Source organism: Mustela nivalis, assembly GCF_964662115.1.
Source record: "Mustela nivalis genome assembly, chromosome: 10".
Classification (NCBI taxonomy): domain Eukaryota; kingdom Metazoa; phylum Chordata; class Mammalia; order Carnivora; family Mustelidae; genus Mustela; species Mustela nivalis.
The window spans coordinates 79,150,920-79,178,604 of NC_139029.1; the positions used below are offsets into that span (position 1 = coordinate 79,150,920).

The 27,685-nt window shown below is 37.5% G+C and overlaps 1 long non-coding RNA gene across 6 annotated transcripts in view; it reads left to right on the forward strand.

Moving 5' to 3' along the window:
- Window positions 1-3,789: 3,789 nt before the first annotated feature.
- LOC309843342 overlaps window positions 3,790-27,685 on the forward strand; it is an 87,540-nt gene continuing 63,644 nt past the window's right edge. For 5 of the 6 annotated variants that reach the window (XR_014300079.1, XR_014300080.1, XR_014300081.1 and 2 more), the window contains exons 1-2: window positions 3,790-3,857; window positions 13,567-13,694. This is a non-coding gene — a long non-coding RNA (uncharacterized lncRNA). Of the gene's footprint in view, window positions 3,858-13,566; window positions 13,695-21,985; window positions 22,535-27,685 lie in introns of those variants that run through there. The other variant, XR_014300084.1, reaches the window with a different exon arrangement.

Below are 27,685 nucleotides of genomic sequence, written 5' to 3' on the forward strand. Positions count from 1 at the left end.
AATACACTCATTATGTTGTACTGAGTAAAGAAGGAATGACTCCTAGGTGTCTAAGAAAGATTTTTGATAAAACTCTAAATACTTTTCTAGCTAATCAGAAAATACAGTTAACTAGAATGTATCATGCTTTGACTTACACTAATTTACATTGCTCTGAGCAAACTTGAGAGGCCCATTATATTAAGAATTATTCTGTTTTCTACTCAAAATTTAGTGTGAGATGGTGGCAGTCACTCTTGATTGGACAACTCAGTAGCCATTCCCCATTGTCTCTGGCCTTGCCCCTTTCTACCACCATTCCTATTCACTTTCCCAGTCTCCCTTGAAACTAAAGATGGCTACACAGTGCACCCTGGATACTGAAGCATAACTTAAAACTTGAAAATGGATTCTGTGGAGGACTAAAGGCATAAATAATAGCCTAAAGAATGCTTTTTTAAAAGACATATGGTCAGTTTTTTAAAATTAAACTTATTAGGATATTATTTGTATATAATACATGTCATCAATTTAGGTGCACAATTTGATGAATTTTGAAAAAAATGTACAAATTCACATGACCACTACCACACATGAGATGGAACCTTTACACCATTCCAAAAAACTCCCTTATGCTGAAATACCTCTTTCCTCATCTTTTGTTGTTACCAAAAACTGAGTTTTCTTTCATTGTACTTTGGCCTTTTCTAGAATTTCATGCAAATGGAATCATATAGTATATAGTATTTGGTCTAGCTTCTTATTTTTAGCATAATGCTTTTGAGATTCATCCATGTTTTATTGTGTACCCATAGTTCCTTTGTTTTCTTTCTTTCTCTGTGTGGACATACCACAATTATTTCATCCATTCACCAGTTGATGGGCAGCAGATTGTTTGATTATTAAGAATAATGTGCTGTGACCATTCAAGAGTGCATCTTTGTGTAGATGTATATTTTTATTTCTTTTCAGTGAAATACCTAGTACTTGGATTATCTGGATCATTTTGATACTTTAAACAATACATTCAAACCCATATCACACTGAGGACTCTACACGGTGCCCTCAGGTTCACCAGTCTCTCTATTCTGGCTGGTAGGACTACAAATTATTTCCAGCTTTCTGTGAACTCTAGATGTATCTTGGTGTACTAGCTTCTGGTGGTTCTTTTCTCAGCTTGTATATGTTTCCACCTAAAGCACAGATCCTTATTCAGCAAAAGGTTGAGGGGATTTCTATGTGGTTCTCCAGAATAAACCTCAATGGACAGCTCCCTCCTTGCTAATATTCTGACCTGCCAATCTAAATGACCCAATCTAAGCATTCATGAATTCTGTATTCTCAATTCACCAAGACTGCCAGGTTGTGTGTGGGTCCACTCACTCTGTACTGTGGCCTACAGACTGCTTCTGGGCAGTCAACTGGTGTAGTTATGGAGCTCACTTTCTTTACTTTCTCTCAGGATCAAAGTCCTGTATTTACTGCTGTCTGATGCCTTCCTGGTTACGATGAGTATATTTCTCTTGACAGTTAAGTCTTTATCACAGAAGTGTAAGTTCACATGTCGGTTTTTAATTAACTGTGATAATGGGGTAGAGAAATGACTCAGCATCGTATTTACTTCCTGATAATAATGTGGAATGCTGAGCGATTTGTAGGGAGAACAGTTTCCAAAGCATTTGGGGTAAGAGCTAAATCAAAGTGTCACAATTTAAAAATTGGTGATTTATATACACTAGTAATAGTCCATAATGTATATATCATAATAGTACCATATATTTTATATGCATTATCTTGACCAAGCCTCCTCACAATCTTAGCCTCCTCCCAATCTGGATCTTCACTTTGCAGATGTGGAGAGTGAGATTCAATGATATATACTGACCCAGGATCACAAGAGAGAAGACTGTGGAAACCGTTTACTTAATCAATTAACTCAACCCACAAATATGTGCTAAGCATCTAATCTGTGCTAAGCACTGGGTTGAGTTGAATATGTAAAGATTTATAAAATAATTTCTACTCTCAAGAAATCAAAATTTTGCAAAGAAACACTCAAAACAGCACACGGTGTTTATTAGTTCTTAGAGGACAGATACCTTAAAGGACAGACCTAGAGAGGAGGGTAAGAGAAAGTAATATCTACATAATTTAGGGTAATGAGATGAATCAGATTTTTTAAAAAAGAGAGAAAAGAGAAAAAGTGCTCCAATCTAAAGAAGTCCCATGCCATGGCTCCTTCTTAGCACTTTCCAATGTAGCTTCAAATTTGTTTCTCTCTTTGTTGCCATATTATTAAGAACAAGAAATTCTCCAGGTTCTAATGACTTCCAACACTGAGCTAGTAATGCAAAAATTTGGTTCCTTATCCCTCCCCCCTGCCATCTTCTTAAAAATGAATAGTGTTCATTTTATTTGAATTTTAATACTTAAATGATGGTATGTCATTGTACTTTGCTAATAATTCTTCTTTCCCAGAAATAATGTTATGCTTTTTTCCAAGTCCCTGTCCAGGTTTAACAATTTTTATGATCCAATTTCATAAACATTCTTGAGTTCTTTTTTGATACCAGACATTGTGCTAAGTGCTTCAGGGGATACAAACATGATTAAAATACATTTCCTTTCCATAAAGTACTGAAAATCCAAAGGGTGACTTAAATAAGTACATGACTGGTTATACTACAAGTGCAGGCGAGTCTGTTAAGAAAAACACAGTGTTCAAAGGCAGTTCAAAGGAAGAAGATACTAAAACTGCTTGGGAAAGATCTGAAAAATCTTTACAGAGGAAGAGGCTTCATGAGCTTTGAAGAATGGGCAATCTTGATAGGGAGAAAGGGGGAGAATATTCTAAGCATGATAAAGTATGTAAATGGGGCACATATTATGAACTGAATGCGTCCCCCTTAAATTCATATATTGAAGCCCTAAGCCCCAATGTGATGATACTTGACAGGTGGGGCTTTGGGTAGATAATTTAGTTTAGATGACGTCATAAGGGTCAGGCTCCCCTCCTGGTGTCCTTATAAGAAGACTAAAAGAGCAATGTGGTAGACATAAGACCCTGAAACCTGGATGAAGAACTTAGCATGTATTTTGGTAGACAGTAGAAAAACACAAAGGATTTCTCAGAAGTGATGTGAAGAGAGTGGATCTCAGAAGGATCATTTTGGCTACAGGATGTATGATATATAGTAATTGGGAGATAATTAGAATATGAAGAAAGCTGGAAGGCTAAAGGGGAGTTAATACAGGGTCCTACATGAAAAGTTAGTGTACAAGGATTGTGGTTGTAGGATGAGAAGGAGGGCCAGGCAGCGCTGAGGCATTTCCAACCAAGGGGATGTTTGACAACCAAGTGGTAACTACAGATTGTAATGCATAAGGAGAAGGAAGAAAAGAATAAAACGGAGATAGGTATATTGAATGAATGATGTTTCCATTCATGGGAACAAGAAAGTCTAGAGAAACTAGCCATTTGGGGCATAAAGTGTTGGTAAGGCATCCAGGCGGAGAGGTATAACAAGTGCTTGGACATGTGGCACCGGAACCTCAGAGAAACACTGGGCATTGTGAAGAAAATATATAAAATATAAGATATATATTATATATAATATGCATATATAAATATATATTTATATATATGTAATGGAGACCTTAATATATATACACTATATATATATATATATAGTTCTTTATATATATATAAAGTTCTTAGACACAAGGATTGAGAGAAATGAAAAGGCCAAAAAGCATTATGATGTTTCACTGACAATGCCTAATGTTCTAGAATTTCTCAGCTTTCTGTAATCTAAAGCAACCATTTTTCCTACATGACAAAAAATGCAAATGTAGGGGTGCCTGGGTGACTCATTAGGGTAAGTGTCTGACTCTTGATTTTGGCTCAGGTCAGGGTCTTAGGGTCATGACATGGAGCCCCATGGGGGGTATGGAGCCTGTTTAAGATTCTGTCCTCCCTCTGCCCCTCCCCCATCCTCTCTCTTACACTTTCTCTCCCTCTCTTAAAAAAAAGAAAAAAGATATATGTATATGTAAACTCTCAGTCATTTATTTTAACTGATTGTTAGACCTTCTACATTAAAACTATTATTTGATATAGCCTACTGGGAAAAGTTAAAAAGGCTCTGACTCAGTCTTTATAAGTTGTAAAGGTCTGAGCCTTCTAAGCTGGCTTTTCATCTATCAAATGGAGTACTATACCTAGGATTTTGGGAATGACTGAATGAGCTAATGGTTGTAAAGGACTTAGCACATTGCCTGTAGGATGGCAAGAGTTAGATAATTATAGTATTATCGGCAGTTGTATAGTAGTATGTGTTGAAAGATGGTAAATAAATATCCTTGATTCCCTGAGACTGAGAAAAATAAGAAAATGTCTTAAATTCACTTGCTCTTAGATAAAGCAAATATGAAAAACCAGTCTAAACACCACAAAACAACACACTCACAATAACCCAACAAATCTTAGTTGAGAGTAATATGAATTTTCTATTTTTTTAGAGTAGTATGAATTATTAACAAAAAATACTGCACAGTTTCCTTTCTAAATCTTTTTAAGGAATAGCATTGATAAGCAGCTGCTTGTATTGTGTGTTAGACTTCCCAGGGGTTTCAGATACCCTATGCTTTCTATAAGTTTCATTTTTGTGGGTATTGTAATGACTTACTGACTTAGAATAATGAGATGATTTGGAACCTTTAGGTGATTATACCACAAATGAAGGTTAAATGTTTTACTACAATATTCCATCCCATTTGGAAGATAAACCATTTGGAGAAATGATTTTAAAATGAAGGAGTGACTCCTTCATAACCGTTATGTCTTTAATTGTGTGCTATTTATAAGATACTGCATATTTTGAGTAATAAAGTAAGTATAAATGTATTTAAGAAGGTAGATAGGGAAGTACGTGTGTGTGTGTGTATTGGAGAGTGTGTAAATGTGTATACATGTATAAATGGGAAACCAAGCCTTAACTCACATACACAAAGCAATGCAAATGGCATTTTTTCTGGAAGAAAATATCTTATCATACATTGTACTCTTGAGTGCTGCTATTGTTGTCACAGAAAATTACTGAACAAATATTAGTGCAGTCTGTGCTTGGGAGAATAAACATTAAATGTTCCTCCAAAGTATTTCTCAATTATCAATCAGTATATTTAAAACAAGGACATCATCTTTTATGCACACACACCCAGACACACACACACAAGTTCTGCTCAGAGGTTAAAAAAAATGACATATGTAACAACCAAAAGACAGGTTGCCTTCAAAAAGTGATTCATGACATTGGAGAATGTATAATTGATGTGTGTGGTTGTGTGGATGGTGAAATAACAATGCCATCCATTAGAGATGAGAGCTCTAACAACTCAGGCAGGGAGGCAGTATGTATTTTATAGGTCATCTGGGTTCCATTTGGATCTACAGGTTGCTATTCCTTCTCCATACTTGAAAGCATTTAATGGATTATTATAAAAAGAAAAAGATGGTATGCAATAATGGTTTAAATTGAAGCTCTGTGTGTATATCACCACTGTGTGACTCCTAAATGAGAGCTTCATTTTTAAAATTCTCATATGGCATGCTTGAAAGTTTGCCAGCGCATGAAGGAATCAAAACAATGAATTCAGCAGCAGGAAAGAAGGACATAGAAGTCTGGGGAGAAGTGGGGTTTCTTTCTTCCTGTCTTTCTCTCTTTTGGCATCCATGACTATAAATAGTGAAAGTTCATCAGAAAAGGAAATTGCAGAGATTTCTGAACTTCAGAGGAGCAGTAATTGGGCAGTGTTTTTAGAAAACACATTGATTCAGAAAATGGGGGATAAGGACAACGCTTTAAACCAGCACAAAACAGGCTGGGGGAAAAGATCTTGATAGTAATTGCGGGTGAAAATCAAATCAAACAGCAACTCATCTGGAAAATACCTCCTCCTTTCTGAAATTGAGATAAGCTGCAGGGTGGAGACTCTTTTCTGCATTGTTAGCCATGAGTATAAAAGTTTATTTCTGCTTTTAATGAGTAGTATTTTAGAAATGTAATGGAAGATAATTTTACTGGATTTCCCCGAGGAAAAGCCTTCTCCCAATTACATAGGCAGCCCCAGCCATTCTAGTGTAATGCACACGATATACATGCATAGAAACGAGTATTTCCCGTTAAAATCAAATGGAATGGAATCTGAATACTCCAAAGCCATGAAAGCACAGAAGGTGGGTGAGGAGTGATGAAGTATTATGAAGGTACTATCAGCTTACGATGATGTATGTTCTGAAATGAGGCTCTCTTCACGAGTCCAGAGGGACTGGCATTTCCAAGAACAAACTCAGCTCTCTGTGATTTGGAAGTGGACGCTGGGGTGTAGGAAGGAGAGTGTAGTGTAATTAGCTATTTCTCTAGTTCATGTATCAAGCAGGCTCCCTGCAAAAGACCTTCTGTTAAACTATGGTGTTGGCACATGCTGCATCTAGCAATTACAGACAGACTGGTAACTCAGGGCTTAACACCCAAACACGAAGGCCTGATTCTCAGTCTTTTAGGTAAGTTTGTGCCTTTCGTAGGTACAGTTAGTAGTTCTTGGATGGTTTTTGGTAGAAAAGCTTATTAGTTTTTTCCTTGAGCGTGATATTCATGAATGATATTTTTTTCGAAAAGTACTTAATGATCTGGCATTCCGAACCAAGCTCTGTACCTGACACTGAGAATACAAAGATCACTGAAATAAGATTCCTGTCTTATCCTCAAGTTGTACAGAGCTAATGGAAGATAGACATGCTAAGTACAACAGTCTGGGATAAATGATCTTGTGTCTAGGATGTTGTAGGGCAGAAAAGAGTGGCTCAGTCACTGTGTCGGTATCTTCTACAAAGGATGGAGAGTTTGGGGAGCTGAGTCTCGAAGGATGAGTAGGGAGTCACCAAGTGAAGTCATCTCAAGGATGAGTAGTGAAGTCACCAAGTGAAGTCATCTTTCTCAGGATGGAGAAAGCCTAGGACACTCAAACATACCCAGTGTGAGAGAGCATGGGGTACACACGGAAAGGCAAGCCATTTAGAGTGTGGGGCCCGCAGACTGCTTTCGGGAGTGACAACAAAGCAAGGGGCTTGAGAAGGACAGGGAGCTTGAGTGCTGAGGGAGCTACGTGACTTGCTGAAACATCTGTCGGCAATGTAGATGCTGGTGAGGGGTCTAGGGAAATGATTCCATTTTGTTTTACAGAAGTAACTTTTATATAGAGGTTTGCTATCAGAGGAATGCTGAAGAAGAAAACGGCAGGAATAGAGCAGGAAGAGGGAATGTATTGAAAAATATTAACTGAGTACTGAAGGGGAGAAAGGAATATCAGATGATTCACAGGTTTTTAGTTTTTGTTTTGCAGATTTTCCTGTGAAGTTCTGTTTGTAAAGGGTGGGTCAGCTCCAACTGGTAATTCTTAGCATGATAATGGTGTACAGAAATGCAACAGACAGCTCTGGAAAAAGAGCCCTGTCAACACCCCTCCCCAAGGACTTGCTTCCAGCTCTCCCTTCTGATGGGGGTGTACATTTACAGTATGGTCATCTTGGTGGCCGCCTCACCATCCCTCTTGCGGAAACATCTGTAGCACCTCTTAAGTGTGATGATCAAGTAGTCTCCACAGCTCAAAGACAGAACTCTCCAATCCCACAGCACATCACGGCCAACCAACTCTCAGCTTAAATGAGGAGAAATCTGACATACACTACATGAGAGAGATGAGTTCTGAGGGGTGGATGAATCAGTGGCTCTTTCATGATTGCTTTGTCTTTGTGTGTTATTTTTATAACACACTCACTGGGGGGAAGTATTGCAGTTTAGAGGAAGTTGTCTAATTTTTTTATGTGGAATTTCTGTTTAAAGTAGGTACAGATTCACAGCCCCTTCTTTGAAATGTGTGGGACCAGATGCGTCTAGGATTTAATGGGTTTTTTTTCCCCATGTTATGTTATATTACATCATACCGTGCACTAAGTTATGTAATATCCCAGCAGATTCTGAGATAGCATCTATTACTAAATGCATTAATATCTCTGGGGAGAAGCATATGAATATTTATGCTAAGAGGTATAGACAAAAACTATGAAAATCCTTTTCTCAATTAAGATCAGGCTTCAGTGATAAGATGTGAATCAAACTTAATTTAAGATCTTAGTTTTTAAGAATTTTGCAAGATTCAGGAATTACAGAAGAATTGTGGACTCTATTTCACTCTCCTATCTGGTTAGCCCGACAATTTTCTTTTTTTTTTTTCTTTTTTCAAGATTTTATTTATTTGACAGAGAGATAGTGAGAGAGGGAGCACAAGTAGGGGGAGTGAGAGAGGGAAAAGCAGGCTTCACGCCAAGCAGGAAGCCCGATACAGGGCTCGATTCCAGGACTCTGGGATCATAACCAGAGCTGAAGGCAGAGGCTTAAAAACTGAGCCACCCAGATGCCCCTAGCCTGACAATTTTCGACTGGTGGAACAGAAAGATGTCAAAATCAGCCTAATTTCTGGAAACTCCTCTGAGTTGGAAATGTTGATGGAGGTATTAGAACTAAATAATCTGTGCAAAAGGTCTCATTACCAATGCCAAAAGTTTAGAGGTACATATACTGAAACCTGGGTGTGAATTCTATGTCTATAATCTTACCTAAGGAGTTATAACCAACTGCATATATAGGACATTTTGCTCTGTACTCAAATTTTCTGAAACGTTCCAGATCAGAGGGAAAATTATGGTGAAGTCACCCAAGCTTCAATGAGTATTGAAGAGATGCAAATAATAGCAATAAATAACTAAGGATAGAAATATTGGTATGAAATAAATTGATGACTCAAATAAGAATAAATCAAGGATCACATTAACTATATCTAATTTAATTTGGCATTTGACATATTTGAGTGTATATGTTATGTGTGCAAGTGTGCGTGGGTGTGTGTGTGCATGCTCGCACAATTTTCCCAATTGCTACATATCAGAGTTGCTGGTTCTTAAATTAACTCAGTGCTCTTGAACTCCAGATTCCAAAGGGAATAACGAACGATATTCAAGATGAACTCAAGCTTCCTTGAAATACAATGTACACTGGCTGGTCACACTCTTTCTTTTCATGTATATGTAGACTTTGAGTCTACTCCTCTCAGGTTTCCTTTGAAATGAATGGGTGTACTGGGAACAAGACAGGCACTTACTAGATTATTCCATAAAATGGCATCCAATTGTCTCATTTTTTATTAGTCTAGCCTTACAGAAAACCATTTCTACAGAGGATTCTCTTCAGATCTGATACCAGTGGAATGTACTTTAACATAAATCTCTAAGACTTAGGGTTCCCCCACCACTATGATGCATTTGAAAGTAATACAGAGAAGGTTGAAATATGGCATCTCCCTTCAGAATACTCATGTGATCCTATCACTCCCCTTGTACAGGCTGTTGTCTATGTTCAGCAGGCACTGGTGAAAAGAAAACTGAGTTCTGTGTAATTTTAAAATATTCTTATCTCTAGATATTCCTGGAGATAGGTTGAACTGCAGAAAAGCTTTCACATTCTTCTTTCTCTGCAGTATTGAATGGATGGCAAGCAAAATGGAAATTTCCTCTTCGTTTTTGGTTCAGTCCCCGCAATGAATTTAAACCAGGGATTCTTCTTATTCATCTGATTCTCAAAGCCAGCGTTAGCGTGGAAACCAGAACTCATGGAATTGTGGCAGTTGAAAGGGCAAAAGGGAGTTGTTTCCAGAAAGTTCAGGAGAAAGCCTTTGCTGAGGAGGGGGCTCTTCCTTCTTGTTTCCTGTGCTCAGAATAGCTGCCTTATCAGACATCTGCTTTACTGATGATGCAGATGGCACTAAAGAACACGGGGACAGGATCTCCTTCTTTAAGGAGGCTGGCTATTAATTTCTGTTCTCCTGCAAGGTAGGAGAACAATGGATGGAATGACAGGAATAATTAAGAGATAGAGCATAAATTCAAATACTGCATAATGCAATCACTTAACATTGTTCAGCTAGCGATGGCTCCTTCCCTTGTTGCCTCTCCTATTTCCCAATATTATTCACTCCCATCATTTACTATGGTTGGACCTCCAGAATTATCAGTTTTCTCCATTATAATTTACAGAAGTTTTAGGTGCTTGTCTATTCTGTTTTTTGCTTGAACAAAATTGAGTAAAGTTACTGAGACTAATAATGGCATATAATTAGACCTTTTGCCCGAGACTTTCAGTGAGATTGCACATGTATTTTGATTACACATATATGTAACATACAACCAAATAACCACACAGTTTCTTTTCTGCTAGAAGAGTGTTTTTCAGATATGCCTACTTTAGTGTCTAAATTCTGTTTAATATATTTGAAAGTCATTCATATAAACATGGATTAATAACTGTATGTCTCATTATCACCCATAAAATGGAACATTTAGAAAACCTGCAGATAATCCCTAGTGATAGTTCATGCAATTTCAGCTTTCTCTTCCGCCAAGGCAAGCTGAGGTCAGAGTTTTTATTTTACCCCTTCCACATTCCCAGTGCCAGAAAAAGATTGGGTATGGATTTACTAAAAGAAAGTACTATTAATTTGGGCCTTGGAAGATAAAAATCACAAAATCTTCCTGAACAGGCTTTGCGTGAAGAAGATACATAACAAATAAGGAGATAGCAATGCATTTAGCGGTCGAGATCAGTATTTTGACTCAGGGAAATTATTTTATGCGATTTCTTTGCCCAGGTATTTTCAGGCCAGTACATTATAAGGAATCCATACCAGGTGACTTCCTTTCCTCTGCACAGTGATAACTGAAAGTGGAATGGCTGGATTATATACAGACTCAATAGCAACAATGTCCACACTGAGGTATAGGAATTCTTTTCTGAGAGGTATACATTTGTAGCTGCCTGAATTCTGTGTCAGAATACCGAATTTTTTTCACCTGTGAGGGTTAATACAGTGCTCAAAAAATGTGTACTGATTTGCACACATCAGGCAGAGCTACAGTTAGATCCCAAGACACATTTAAAATAATGATTCACAAACTTTAATGTACATAAGAATAAGCTGGTTTGCTTGCTAAAAATGCCCCTCAGGCCCCACCTAGGCACAAACTAGGACCCCTGGCAGAAATTCTGATTCACTGGGTCTGCTGCCACTTAAAAATTTGCATTTTAATAGACATCTCCAGGTAATTCTCATGTAGCTTGTCCCTGGATAATATTCTGTGAAACACTGCTTTAGAGCTCACAGGCTACAAATAATCATTTGTTTCTTTATCCTTTCAAAAGAGTTTTTCATATTTGTATTTGAATGTCTATGCACATATGTGTATATAACAATTATAAACACATCCCCATACAATGGAGGTATGAGAGGGCTCTGGAACTGAAAGAAATAAATCAGTGTGACCCAAATGAGCATGTGCTACATCCAAGCCTAACGTGTTTTATGTGGGTTGCTTTTTTAAATTTTTGCTTTTTAAATGAATGACTATTCACCCTACCCTAGGGACGTTTAACTAATGTCACCACTTAGAGCGGGAGTCAGTGCCCACTAAAAAGAGATACTGCATTGGTTTTGCATTACTTGGGGGACAAGCACTCCTCTTTCCTACTCTTTGCTTGGGGATGGGCAATAATTTCATCTGTGATTTAATAAGAACTGCCCTCAAATGAAAGCATTAGAGGATGTAATCATGCATTTTGTTTGATTCACTCATTAGTTTTTCGCCTGGGAGCCTCAGGTTCTGTCATTCCCAAGGTGAAAGAGCCATGTTTCTTTCTGCCTCTTCTGCCCTCCCTCAGCCCAGACAACTTGCAGTTTTATCAGTTCGGTGTGACTCACTAGGAAGATTTCCTGTAAGGTGTACTGCAAGAGTATCTTTCTAGCTTTGATATGTTCCTTAACCCTTACTCCCCTTCGCTATGCCTTTCTCTAACTACCCCCTTCCTTTCTTCCACCATCCTTACTATAGAAGCTGTATTTGAAAGAAAGATCAAAACAAAAGGTCCTGTAAATTCAACAATAGATTATTCACTTTCTCACGTGTCAGGAGTTTACACCAGATGGAGCCCAGTACCTTTGTGGATATTTCCTCTTTTTATCATGAGTAGAGATTTGCACATGCCTACCTTTGAGATGTGAAATACCAGTGAGCTTTTGCAGGCTTTCCTAGACAAATAAAGCAAACTACCCCCACCCACCCCCCCAAAAAAACCCAACAACAACAACAACAAAAATAACAAAAGCCTTCTTCACAGTGTAAACCAAAGGAGAATTATTTTAAAATAAATCAAAGGAGAATTCAAAGTGGGAGGGAAAGCGAGCCTATTAATTAATGACTGTTTTTTTCTAATTTTCAGCATTGATGTTAAAATTCAAAGATTCTCCACAAGAGATTGTATTACTATGATTTATATTTCCAGAGAAATATAAAGCTGAGAAAGGATGGAAGAGAGACAATTTCTTTTTTTTTTTTTTTTAAGATTTTTATTTATTTATTTGATAGACAGAGAGAGATCACAAGTAGGCAGAGAGGCAGGCAGAGAGAGAGGGGGAAGCAGGCTCCCCTGCTGAACAGAGAGCCCGATGTGGGGCTCCATCCCAGGACCCTGAGATCATGACCTGAGCTGAAGGCAGAGGCTTAAACCACTGAGCCACCCAGGCGCCCCGAGAGACAATTTCTAAACAATAGAATTTTTATCACCAGGTGAACATACAACATTTTTTCTTTAAATTCAGCTGTTCTCTTTGTAATCACAAAGGTTTTGCATCCTAAAGAGAGGCTGCAATATTTCCCAAGTAGCCATGCTACAGTGAAAACAAACTTGAAGTCATTAAATTTCTCCTGTATTTTGTTTTATTAATGGTATTTGGTCATGGACGCCCAGCTTGGGGCTATGTATTATTATTATTATTATTATTACGCCTTGGATCTCTTAAAAAAATGCCTGAAACCAAGCATTTCCCAGGAATAAGATCTAATGGCAATTAATAATACTATTTTATGATTAAATTAAATTGTTTTCAAGGGACCTTAAAAAGTCCAGCATCACATTTCATTTTACTAAAACTCATGTGTTGCTACCCTTCTATGTGGAATTAATCATTCTCAGCCCACTTTCCTATAATTCTCATGTAGTATTCAAAATAATTTTGTGCGGTAGTTCTCAACTACCTCATTAGAGGTATGAGGAAAGTAAGGTTCAAAGAACTGCAGGGGAGGATAAATTCTTCCTCTACTTTCCTAGGTTCAGTTCTAGAGTGCTGCAAAATAAAATGACAAAATACAGAGTAACAAAAAGAAAAAGGACTTGACTTATACATGTAGGACATTTATTCACATGTAGGACAATGCAGTGATGAGTAACTCATGAATGGTTAGAATTTGAGGCTTCTATACCATCTTAAAAGGTGAAGAGGAGGAAGAAGAAAGGCACATAGGGTAAACCAGAAGATGTTTTTGGCAGGATACATGGATTTTCAGGACAACAAACAGGAGATAAGATCGTTTGTGATAATGCTTATATATACCGGTATGAGCAGTCTTTCCATCTCCTTCAGGGCCATGAAAGCCTTCTGGAGAAAAGAATGGTGGTGGGTGCTTGACACATTCTCCCTTCTGAGAGAGCATCTGCCCTGAAGAGGAATTTATGGCAGTATTACTTCCTAGAGATTGCTGCTTTTTTCAGGTGAGGAAAACTACAAGGTTTCTTTCTTTCTTTCTCTCATTCTCTCTTTTTTCTCCCTTCCCCTTTCCCTTCCTCTTCTTTCCCTCCGTCCCTCCCTTCCCTCTATCCTTCTTCTTTTTCTTTTTTGCTTCCTTGCTTGCAGTGGTTGAATCTCAAATATTTTCAGCTTAAAATAATCTGTCTGACAAAGTGGTATATTTTGGGGTGGCATATCCTGATGCCCTTCAGAAATAAGTGGTTTGAGACTAAAAAGCAAATTTATGACAAAATAAACCACAAATAGATCTACTGACGTCCAGTCTACAATTTTTTCCATATCCTAAACAGCAAGGAAGAAAGGGATAAAGGGGAGAAAAAAAGACTGAAGGTGGCAGAAATTTTGCTAGCATAGTAACAACAGAATATTCTCATAAGAATAAAAATTTCAGGGGTGCCTGGGTGGCTCAGTGGGTTAAAGCCTCTGCTTTTGACTCAGGTCATGATCTTAGGGTCCTGGGATAGAGCCCCACATCGGGTTCTCTGCTCAGTGTGGAGCATGCTTCCTCCTCTCTCTCTGTGCCTACCTCTCTGCTTACTTGTGATCTCTCTCTGTCAAATAAATAAATAAAATATTTAAAAAAAAAAAAAGAATAAAAATTTCAGGGGTGCCTGGCTGGCTCAGTTGGAAGAGCTTGTGACTCTTGGTCTTGGGGTTGTGATTTCAAGCCCCATGTTGGGTGTAGAGATTACTTATAAACAAATAAATAAACAAATTTCTTTAAAAAAAAGAATAAAAATTTTAATCTTCCAGTTTCACAAATGTAATTTTGAAAATTAATTTGAATATTGACCACTCAGAGTTGCAAAATAGACTCATGTTGTAAGGCAGTGTTCTATTCCCAGAGAGCCATAGTATATAATGTAATTATGATACTCTGCTTTAGGTAATCAGGTAAAAACTTCCAAGCATTTCTGAATCTATGATACTGGTCTTCTGGTAGTTCTCTCATTGGATATGGAAAATCCAAAGAGGCTGTATCAGAAAAATTGGAGGATAGGCCCCATATTTAAACCTCTGTCCCCAGAGTCTGTCTTACCTGGACACATGAGTGAGCAGACTTATAAAAACTGTTCAGAGTTTACTGTAAGACTCCTCACACATATGCAAATGTTGTTGGCTCTGCTCCCCACTGCTACAGAGAAACTGAGGACAAATGAAGACTTCAGGGAGGTTAGACAAATAAAGTGGCCTCTGCTGGTACTAAAGCTGGACTGAGTAGAGAAGCTCATAGAGTCCAGTTATCCATAGGCTTCTGGAAGAGTGCCACATGGCAAAGGACATGCTGTGTGAATAGTCACATTGCAAACACTCTCCCCGATGGTTATGTTGATGATAAGTACAAGCCAGAAAACAGCACCTTGCTGTAGATAAATATCATCATTGATCAACTGGTGAATGAAACATCGAATTTGATGTAGGAAGGATGACTTAGGGATATTGCTTATTCTTCTGCCCCCTGGGCTCCAGCCTATTCCTGCCTTTGGGATTGGCCATTACTTCTACATAGAATGCTCTTCTCCCAGATATTCACTTGGATAATTACATCACATTTATCAAGGCTCGATTCAGCTCTAACCCTCTCAGTGAGGCTGACCTGACCACCCTCAGAAATTCTAATTCCCGCTCAGGTACCTCAGGACTCTCAGCCCACCTTACTTTCATCCAATTTTCTTTTTTCTATACTAACTACCAGGTAACTAACTTACTTTCCCTCTTTCTATCTATCTATTATCTATCTATCATCTCCATCAATCCACATTTTTTAAGTGCCTTTTCTTAATGTCTGTATCTCCCTAGGAAATAAGCTAAATGAGATGGTTGCCTTTTTACTGTTCCTTGCTGTATTTTAAGTACCATAAGTGCTCAATAAATATTTTATTGCATTAATCAAACCATGAATAAAGAAGCTATGAATTTGGCAGTTTTATAAAAATCAAATATGTAAATAACTGAGATCACCTGTATATAATACACAACAATAATTTATGTTTATAATGCTGATCCTGAAGCATGTGAGTGCTTAATAGGTTTTGAAAGATTTTTTTTTTTTCATAAAATGGTTAACATTTTTTAAATTGGCATTTCAACTTATCTGGAAAAATAACTTCCATATTGTATTGGAGCATATTCTTTGGCAATGATATTAGCTTATAAAACCACATTGATAATGTGAAGCAATGGAATGTGAACTGAAATTGAAGACAGGACAGGGTTTAAATTTGTGCTCTATTACTTTCCAGATAACTTAAGTTGGACAAATATTTTTCTTTTTCTATCCCTTCTTCCTCCTTTCCTTTTACTTTCTAATTTATTTCATTTCTAAAAAACTTTATAGTTGCCTACAAAAACACATAAAATTCAATAAGATTATAGATTATTAGATCAATATAATAAATGATAAATCAACATAAAACTTTTTAAAAAAGCAATGGAAAAATAAAGTTAGGATAGCCCGGAAAGATAAAAAAGAAAGTCACAGAAAGCTAGGTCTTACAGCCTATTCTGACCAAGATGGGGGATTACAAAAAATTCAGTTTGAGTTGCCAAAAACTGAAGGCACAATCAGATATACATTTGCTAAAAGCAATCCCAACTCTAACATTCACGGATCCCAGGGCAAGACTACACATAGAAGCCCGTACATGTTCAAATAATTAAAAGTTAAAAATCAATCCAGCATTTTAAAAAAATCATGTCCTTCTAATTTGACAAAAACACCTCCAAATAACCAAACTGAAAAATTTTAAGATGCTATACCTAGATAGATTAACACTGTGAAACTGTTCTTGCATATTGCACAACATGCAATAGTTGTGACTACCCTGCTACTTCATGCATTTCCCAAGAACCACGAACTGGAACATGAAGAGAAAAAAGAAAATGGATTCTTGGTACTACTGGGAAATGCTATTTTGCTATGCAAGAATCTATTGCCTATATTTAAGTATCAGAGCTCACTGTGCCAATGTTGAATTTAGATCAGGAGTGAGAGAGACACCAAGTATTCTCCAGAAATTAAACTTTTGTGTTGAGATACGAATGGCTCACTACAACATGGGGCCCAGGGCTCTAGCCTCTTTTGCTGAGTTTAATGACTATACTTGATTAAAGATATCAATATCTCAGGAGAGGAAAATCCAAAGTAGAAAGAAATTTCTACTTTAAGTCTTCAAAAGGACATCCTGAATGATACCATCTAGTGATTTCCAACATAATCATTCAAATAGCCTAGGAGATTCAAATTCCGTAGGTCTGGGATAGGGTTTAGAAATCTGTGGTTTTAAACCTCTTTAGAGATGATTTTGATAGTTGAAGATACAGTAGTGGACAACATCCTCCATGATATTCCTGCATAATACCTTGGTAGGCCCATTTATTTCTCATTCAGAAATTAGGGATGATAATGCTACTACTTATTTGGCAAGGTTTTAAATACTATGTTCACAAAAGAAGTGTGTACAACAAAGAGCAAGCATTCTACAAAAGTTAGTTAAGTGTGTATGTATGAAGCATGTGAATCTCATTAGAAATTAGGATATGGATTATTTATGCTTCACCTTTTCTTTTGGCGATTGACAAAAATTAGTTTTAGACCCTTGTTTACAACTCCTGCTTACAGGAAAATTTTCTTCTTTTGAAAAGTTGGGACAGAACATAAAAATTCTAACTTAGACCACCTTTTATAGGTACGTCTTTTTTGAATTATTAATCCTGTTACTCATTCCTAAACTCTGAATATCCATATAACTTCATAATTCAATCTTATTTTAACATGTTCAATAAAAATGTTTTTATTATAGATTGATATTTGTTGTAGAAACTTAGATGAAACAAATGATCAAATAGGAGAAAGGATATATCATGAATAATCTCACTCTTCAGAGATAATCACTGATATATTTGGATAAATCATTCACAATTCTTGTCTGTGAAATATTTATTACACAGACATGTTTATATTTTAAAGGAATCATAATATATACATTTTTTGAAAATGTTCTGTTTAACAGAACATTAGGCCATCTTTCGATGTGCATTCCATTTATATAGTTTGCATAATCATTTTTTTAATGGCTACATGACATTCAACTGTATAGATAGTCTAAAATGTATTCAACTAATACCAAACTTTTGGACATTTAGCTTTTTGCTTTTCTAAACAATGCTAGTTGAACATGTGTATATACATATACATTGCCTATTTTTTCAATTATTTTCATAAGCTAAGCAGCAAGAGAAATTGCTGCTACAGTATCCAAATGTTTTAAAAAAGTCATGTCTAGTTAAATTTGCAATATATGACTAACAGTGAGAATTCTTTTTTTTTTTTCTTTGGTCTGATAAGCAACAGATATGTCTTAGATTTGCATTTCTTTATTGGTTAAGAAAGTAGTACTTTTCTTAATGTATCAATCATTCTTGTATTTTTTTTGTGAACTAATTCAAATCTTTTGTTCAAAAAAAGTGTATTGCTTTTTAAAATTATTTCTAAGACAGTTTTTTGTATATAAAAATGCCAAACTTTTTCAGCAAATGGTAAGCTCTAGGTAGAATATCAAGAGCCCAAGTGATATGCAGCCTAAGGGCTTTTTTTTTTTTTTTTTTGGAAAATTTATTTATTTGAGATAGAGAAAGAGAGAAAGAAAGAGAGCATGGGGAGGGGTAGAAGGAGGGGGAGCAAGCAGACTCCACACTGACCAGGGAGCTCAACACGGGGCTCCACCCAGGACCCCAAGATCATGACCTAGCCGAAATCAAGAGTCGGACACTTAATAGACTAAGCCACTCAGGCACCCCTATTTAAAAGCCTAAGGGCTTTTAAAATACAGTTTCTATTTCATTGAAGCTTATGGTTATGGCTATCTAAATTTAGGAAACACAGCTTTAATCAGCTACTGTTCTTTTGTTATCTAGTTTAGTCCATTATTTCAGCTTCCCTTTTTCTTCTAAGTTTGACATTCCTCTAGCTTATTCATCTGGTGGTGGTTCTGCTGACTCAGCACCACCCTCAGCAGTCCTTGCTGTCAATCACTGACACTTTCAAAGAAAAGCTGACTTGGTGGAAGATAAAAATGCTTCCTTAGGTGGTTAGATCTTACTACAGTATGGGGGTGGGGATTGAAATCAATTAGAACATGTGCACAAAATAAGACGGAAGTAATGAAATTTGAACTGAGTCTTGGAATGACAAAATCTGCAGTCTGAAGAGAAGGAAAGTTAAGAGTTGAGGTATAATTGTTGAAAAGGAGGAAAACAACATAGAAAAAAATAGGATAATGAAAGGAACAAAAAAAAACAGGAAAGAATCCAATGACAATACTATAATGTGGAAAGTGGGGGGTCTTTAGGGGTTTTTGCTGGGGGGGTACTAGGATTCACGAGGGTTGATATTTTTCTACATTGAGATAAAGTCATTGGAATACTTTGTTAAGTCAAAATAGCACCAAAAGGTTGTAACCTCTTTGATCAATAGAAAACCGGTTTTTCATAGTAAGTTTTTCATAAAACCGGTTTTCTATTGACTGGTGACATCATTCTCATTAATAAATAAGCAGGGTGTTTACTCAATGCGCATCAACATGCACTCACACTAGTTTATGTTTTGTTGTGGACACTCTCAGCCTGTGGGTAAAAAATGGAACAATGAAATACATTCTCATTTGCTTCAGTGAGTCCCAGAGGAAGATGGTTGTCCAGAAAAGCCCCAGACTCTTGTTAGTGCTTAAAAGTACACATTAGTAATTGCAGTATAGAATAAACCTTGTTTCCAATTTGCTCCAGGATAATTCACACTTAGGTATAACAATAATCCCTACCCTTTGTGTCTGGGTTTTAATCCAGAAGGTGTGAACAATTTTACAGTAACTCACTGGATGCCATGACTGGGCTCACTATTAAAATGATCTTTCACATAGTAAGTTTGTGCTTGTTCTTGGCTATGCCTCTTGGTAACTGATACTACATAGCGGGGCGTGGGGGGCGGAGAATGACAATCAATGACATGGACATTTGGTAAAATAACAATTATACTGATTTTTTGTAGAAAAAAAGGTGATACCACATACATGGCATTTACCATTTATTCAAACACAATGCACAGTCCTGCAAAGTTTTCCTTATGGCATCGGTCATCTAGAAATGTGGAACAAAAAGGAGATTACAAGTATCTTCTATGGGGCCCCTGGGTGGCTCAGTGGGTTAAAGCCTCTGCCTTCAGCTCAAGTCATGATCCCAGGGTCCTGGGATGGAGCCCCACATCAGGCTCTCTGATCAGCAGGGAGCCTGCTTCCCCCTCTCTCTCTGCCTGCCTCTCTGCCTACTTGTGATCTCTGTCTGTCAAATAAATAAATAAAATCTTAAAAAAAAAAGTATCTTATATATGTGTGCTCAAATGCTACATACTTTTTTCTTAAGTGGCAATTTATAATCGTTCTAAACTGGAAATTCCTCTGCTCTAGAATTACTTTAGATAGAGAAAGCCAATTGCCAAAGTCTCCTGCTGTGGGACTTAGACTCAAATGCTGCTGAATGTATTGCATGGAGCCAGTGCCTAGAGCTGGTAGCAAATATTTATTTGAAAATTTAATAATGCTTTGTGTATACCAATTTTTTTTTTTTTTAACTTGGGAACTGTTGGAGGAGAAATGGCTCCTAAGCAGTTTTCTAGTACAACTTTAGATCCCAACAGTATTATGCAATGCTGCAGTATTTTTATGGGATTCATATCCAGTATCCTTATACCTTTTTCAACACCAGTGTTTTTCATTTTTAATCCTTTGGGAATGCTAGTAAAATAGCCCCCAAAGTAAACAGCCCAGGGATTTTTGTTGTTAGTTAGTTAGTTATTTTTTAAGCATTTTATTTCAGTCTTTGGTAACAGAAAAATTTTCAACATAAAGTTGACCTAGATCTTCAAGGAACTCAGCTTCCTGAGAATTTAAATGGAGTAACCAAGCAGGGAGGTGGCCACCACTCCAGGATACAGGCAGCAGCAGAGAAGGAATTATTCACATTCACTAAATCCTAAATTGCCATCGCCTTCAGGTACATGGACCATTTACAAAGATTGGGGGTATGGTCCCAGCAATGTGTTACGTGGTCATGTATTACAAAGTTGCAAAAGTGAGGGTTTTTTGTATCCTTTTTCATTAAGAAGATTTACCCAAGTTGTATAAACTCCAAGCCTTGAAAGACCTGTATTTACCTATAGGCAGAAGGCCGTTGTTCTCCCTGTCCCCAGGAATGTTCGTTTGCTTATATAGGCTTGTATTAGTCAGAGTTCTTCAGAGAAACAAAATCAATAACATATAAAAGGTTATTTTTAAAAAGATTTTGTTTATTTGAGAGAGAGAGAGAGAGCACAAGCAGGCGAGTGACAGAGGGAGAGCAGGGAGCTCAATAAAGGGCTCGATCCCCAAACTCTGGGATCATGACCTGAGCTGAAGGCAGCCCCTTAACCAACTGAGCCATCTAGGCGCCCAAAGGTTACTTGTTATGAGGAGCTGGCTCACATGATTATAGAGGTTGAGGAGTCCCATGATCTAGAAACCTAACAAAGCTGTTGGTATATATCCAGTCTGAGTCCAAAGGCCTAAGAACCAGGACAGCTGAGGGAATAAATCCCAGCCTGATGGCAGAGGAAGACTGATGTTCTAGCTTCAGCAGGCAGGCAGGAAGGGAAGGAATCTGCCCTCCCTCGGGTTGTTGTTCTAATCAGGCCCTCCATAAACTGCATGAAGCCCATTCACAATGGGGAGGACAATGTACTGAGTGACCAGGAAACATCCTCCCAGACCCATGCAGAAGTAATGTTTAATCTGGACACCTCATGGCCCAGTCAAGTGGACACATAAAATTAACCATCACAATAATTCTAAGGGAAACAAACAAAAAAAATTCACATCACAGCTTAATAAACTTTCAAAAACATGCAGGTTGCTTCCAGAAGAATTTTCAAGCTTCTGGAATTGTCGTTTTAATGGTTTGCTGGGTTTTCTGTTTTTAACTTTTAGTTCCATTTCTTATTTTCTGTTTCTAAGCGATGATTTTTGACTTAATGGAAGTCGGTTTTGTTTATGCCTTAGTGACAGCCACATGCTTGAGTTGAGTCAATTTAGAAATTTAATTAATGATGAATCTGTACTAGATGTTTACTGTACCTTAATATCTGCAAATGGCAATACCTGCAAATAATACGGGAAATTCATGTGTCTACACTGGGGGCTAATAATCGAATATTTTGTACTGCTAGGAATGTGTGATCAGAGAAGTTGAAACAATACCCACAAAAAACAAAGAAGTTGAAAGCTGTTGCCCTGCTGAATGAAGTCCAAGCATTTTGCCATGACAGGCCAGCCCTCCAGGCTCTGGCCTTCGCTCTGGCCTCTTCAGTCTCATCTGTGCCCACTACGTCTCTTAATAATCTATGTATCCAGGAGACTGAACTACGTGTGGTGACCTGAAAATGTCAATGAGGTTTCTACCTCCATTGCTTTCCCATGGTGTTTTTCTTTGCCTCAAATCCCCTTTGTTTTCTTTTTTGCCTGGTAATTTTGCATTCATTATTGAAAATAATGCTTTCTCAACATTTCTCTTATTTCTTGAGCCCTCAGGACAGAGTCCGTAACTTTTTTCTCTTCCTTCTCTCCTTCCAACACTGTCCTCCTAACACTGCCCATCTGAAATTATTTCTCTACGGAGGCACTGGTCGCCTGTAGACTGAAAACTCCTTGAGGGCAGGGCCGGTGTCACCATCACCTGAAACAGCCGGACACTTCAATCTGTGCTTACTGAATAGAACCGCTTGGATAAAGGTGTTTATAAAACAAAATCTCTTTCTTTTTGTCTCTTTGTTTCTTCATTTTAAAAACTAGAATCTGAAGCCCTCAGTGTCTCTATGTAGAATCGGCTGCGTTTTATTACCTTTGAGAGATGATCTACATTTAGAGATTACTAGGTTGAGTTCACAGAGATATCGTTGAGGATGTTTAGAGACCTTTCACCATCATCTAAATAACTAAATCAGAACTGCTGCTAATGTAAATTGGAGGCCTTTGTAATAAAGTGTTTGATTCCGTTTTTTTTTTTGTTGTTGTTGTTGTTTTTTAAACGTTTGACTGCTGAAAGCTTTGCTTAAGGCTCACTTCTCCCTTCTTTGCCTTTCTGCCTCATCTCTGGGCAAATGGGCTAGAGGCCAAGTGTCGCTCCTTTGGCACTGTGAAAAGTTCAAACCACGCCTGGAACCCCCCAGCCTGGCCACGCGTCCTAAACATCATAAAAACCCCAGTTCTGTCTCTTTCCCCTGCCCTATAAAGGCAGGGACTTGCTTAGACTTGCTTATGAATCACCCTGCTTTCTCCAAAGAGCCTCATTATGAGAGTAATGGAGTTTTTCATATCTTTGGATATCTGTGTGGTGTTATCCGTCTCGGCATTCAAACCGAATTTGGAGTGCGAATCCATCCTGATTCTGTGGGGCATCTACACAACAGAATGCCTCTACAGTAACAATAAATTTCAGGGACAAAGGCCCTGGTAAGTGAGACTTGCCAATTTTACATCTTACTTCCCATCATCCTTTTCATTTTCTTCATGTTTCTCTTGAGCAGGGTAATAGGGTTGTATGCTTTAGATGCAGTTCAAAACAATGACATGGAATATAGCAACTTCCTGTCTGTCAAGCAGGGTCACACAATTGACCATATGCTCTTGGATTAAGTCATGTGGTCATGTTGCAACACATTAAAACGTCCAATTACAGCTGTTAACTGTCTCTCATAATCATCCTTATTTCCAAAGGGAAAAATATATTATCACTGAATAAGCCCCAGTAAATATTTTTATGCTTGAGTTGATTAGTCTCTATGAAATAATATAATTTTTGGTAAAATCATAACATTCTGGTATTTTATATTAAGCAAATCACTCTTTCCCCCACTCTTATGTTTTCAAAGGAGAGGAAAAAACACTTTGAATACTTTATGTACTATGTAAAATGTGTTTTTCCTGAGGTTAATTTTTTCCCCCAAATTACAATTCTCTATTTCAATTTCTTGGATTTGATTCAAATCTCATTTACATTTATTGAGTACGCACCTTGTGCTGTGCTCTATCACACATGTGTTATTTTATTAATTTCCTTGTTTGAAATTGAATTCAATGTGATGTGGATATTAAGGAGTGATATTAATTAGTCTTCACATCCATCTCCAAAATGCCCTCTCCTTTCCACCTCACTTTCTTAGAGATACAAATCTATAGTGGGATTTCTCAATAACACATAATTTCCTTAGGAGGACAATCTTTTAAATTCAAATGATTCTTGTGGCTAGAATGAGATTTTCGTAAGGTCAGAGAGTACAGATAATTTGGAGGAAAAAAATGTAGCCAGGAAGCTAGATTTCACAGTCCAAATCTACAAAATATTCATGTGCCTTGTTTTAAATTAGGAGACAGTTCTGTTAGGTATGAGTTCCAACCAGGACCTGACATACAGCCAGAGCAGCGGAAATTGCTCTGAGCTTTCCAAGGAGAAAATTATAAACCAACAGCAGAGAGCAGTATGGAGCCATTTTTAAAACCAGAGAACCAGGACGCAGCACCAAAGAGCCCAGAAAGGGCTGGGGGAGGGGGGAGAAAAGGTTCAAAAGCTGTCCAAGGTCTTGATTACGTTTTTCTTTTTATACACGCTCTTTTCCTATTCAAATAGCAGGTTCATGTTTTGGGTGAAAACATACACACACACACACACACACATATATGTATATGAAATATACATTAGAAAAATATATATATGTATATATGTGTGTGTGTATTTATATATATATATATATATGTATTTCCCCCCTTCTGCTCTTATTGCTTGTTTTTTCTTCACTTATTTTTTTTGAGGATACATATATATACACACGTGTGTGTGTATGTGTGTGTATGTGATGATTTTTCTAACTAGTCTTCAGCCCTGTTTAGGAAGAATGAATATTGAACTAAGTTGTGTTGGCTGCGGTGCAAGTCCACGCAGGATATATTAATCTATATTTCATATGCAGCCTGGATATCCACAGCTTTCTCATTCTTAGATAAGCTTATAGATACAGTGTATCTACATGCTGATTTCCTCTAATGTTTTCTCTTCAATTCCCCTTGGTAACTCTTTGAGTTAGAGGATGTTATTATATTGTTGATCTCAGTTTGGTTAAATTTCTATCCAATTTAAGTCTGGATCAAATGCAGTGTTTGGAGAGCAAGCAGCGTATGTGAACACAGAAAGCAGTCTCTCTGGCCTGGTCATATTGTCCGTAGATGAGTGTGCCTTCATTTAATTAAATGTTCTTTTTTTATATATAGAAACAGAAACATTTATTTATGCCAGTGCCCTGCAAATGACACAATCTGCTGCTCTTGCTTCCCTGCCATCATCATAAAATGCCAACCTTTGAGTCACATTAGCCTTGGGCATCCGATATAGGTGATCTTTTCAAAAAGCCAGGGCCTTTCTTTCCTGTTTTCAAAGTCTGTCTGGGTGATTGCCTCTGTGCGCTCTGTGTGTGCGTAGAACAGAGAGGGTTCTTGTCCAAAACATGGGGCTCTAAGCAACTAGAGTAAGCATTTTCATAATGTAGCATTCCTGTTTGCTGTTCACTTTATTACTTTCTTGATTACTGGGCATTGTCTGGTAAGGGATGGGCTGAAAGAGTTGCTGGGCTTGTCATTTCCACTGGGGAATTTTATAAAACAGCCCAAATTTCTCAGTGATGGGAGTGAATTCAAAGGTTTTGCCACTCCTTCAGGCCACCTTCTGACCATGTAAGCACCGGACAGCTTTTCCAACAACAAGTGTATTTTGAGAACAAAAACAGATCATCTCTTCAGGCACATACACTTGGATTGTAAAGAAAGATGCCATGGCATTTTTCCATCAAGAAGGTTAAACTCACAGGATTGGATGAAAACTCTCATTTTACCCCTGCTAACCTGTAAAGATTCCATTTTGCTTCATTTATCTTCTCTCTTACCCTATGCTAAACCATCCCTGGCTTCGATGAAAGAATCATGTCTCCATTCATTTCCTATCTTGCTGAATTGCCTTCACATTTCCTATCATCTGCACATAATCCTATTCTCTCCATTATTGTCTTAATACCAAGAACAGCACAAGATAATGGATAGGCACTGTAATAACAGCGTGGCCTGTAGGAGCCCCTCGAGGGAAATATCTTTGATGCTGGTGGAATATTAATGCATCCGAGGTCCCTGATCTTCCTCTTTCACTTCATCTTCTGTTTTCTAAACTACATAATGACTTTCATATACATGACAAAAGCATTAGAACAGAAAAAGCCTCACAGATGAGCAGCAGGGCTGTGTGATATTAAGAAGTCCTATTCTTACTTCTTTGTACAATTTTTGACCACCATCTGAGACTGTATGTGCAGGTAATTTCTGATTTGAAAAGATACTGGTGGAAAGAAGCGTAATCATATTGTGTTAATGCAAATGCCCTTCAAAAGCACTGCATGAAGATAAATTAAAATATAATTCTTCAATAATGCATTTGTCCATAGGATGATTTTGGACAGATTAAAAACAAACACCTTGATATCACTTAGACAAGGAGTGGATTGTTTCCAGGGAGGCTAATCGTCCGCAGATTATGAATGGGCCAGTAAATCAAAGCCGCCTACATTAAACCTTGTAGATTAGGTTATAGTTACAATTTGTTGGACATAATTTTTCAATAAAAGGAAAGAATTGATTTTTTCTGAGCATAAATAATACAGCCTAGCAAAATTCAGTAGCAAATAACAAGGAACAGAAGGTGAGAGGAAAACAACTTGGTAGCCGAGTGGCAAAAGCCTTCGATTGTTTTGAGTGAAGTTAAGCATCCTCAACAACTCGCATGAAACACTTAACTTTCTAAACTCTACATTTCTCCCCCCATTTGTTTACCCCTCTCCCTTTGTGCTAGCAGTCCTTGTATATCCACTAAAAATGTTTATGAGTAAGTTGAGAAGCTTATAAAAAGTGTATGCATCCAAGCTATTTTGAAAAGGGCTAAATAAAAAAAATGCCCCTGACATTTCCTGGAGCCTTCAAAGGAAAGTTCACAAGTTTTCTGTATGAAGAAAATGAAGAAAGTTGTTTGTAAAGGCTTCTTCTTTTGTAGATGTTGTTCCTTCTATTTAAATGACGTAAGAAGGGATGAGATCTGAACTTCTGTCTGTTGAACATACTATTTTTAGTAATTCCATAAAAAGCCCCTGAGTAGGGTTGTGGTTTTGGGGTTGGTGTGTGTGTGTGTAGGTAAACATTTATTATACATTATTTTGTTCCAGGCACACTGTTAGGCAGCTGGTTACAAAGATGATCAATCCAGACATGTTTCTCCTACACTTCGGCAGCTCATAGCCTAGACTCTAATGGCTAAAAGCTACATTCATTCATTTAGTGGACAAGAAATCTACCATGTGGCAGGAATTGTGTTAGACACAGTGAAGGACATGGAGTGAAGCAAGACCTGATTTCCCCTCCCAAGGCATTTCCAGTTGATAAAAGAGGCGCTTGTGTACCTCTATAGTCTTAGATGAGGTTAAGCGTAAAAAGTGTTATAAAGAGAGGTACAAATAAAACACTAGGAGATTCAGAGGAGATGAGAATAACTCCAAGCCTGAGGAATTAGTGACAAGGATAGGACTATGGGGAAAAGGAGGCACTGAGTATCTATAGGATTTAAACCAAAGGCATTTAGGTGAAGGAAACAGCATGAACAGAAACATGAAATTCATATTTCAGAAATTCATCTAAATGGATTAGAAGGTAGAAGATAGTGGGAGATATAATTATTTGACGCCAGATGATAGAACAGCAAAGATTTGGTATATTTCCAGTCAGCGAAGGGGAAATTATTGAAGGATTTTGTCCACTGGAGTGTGATTAGCAAATGATTGATGTGA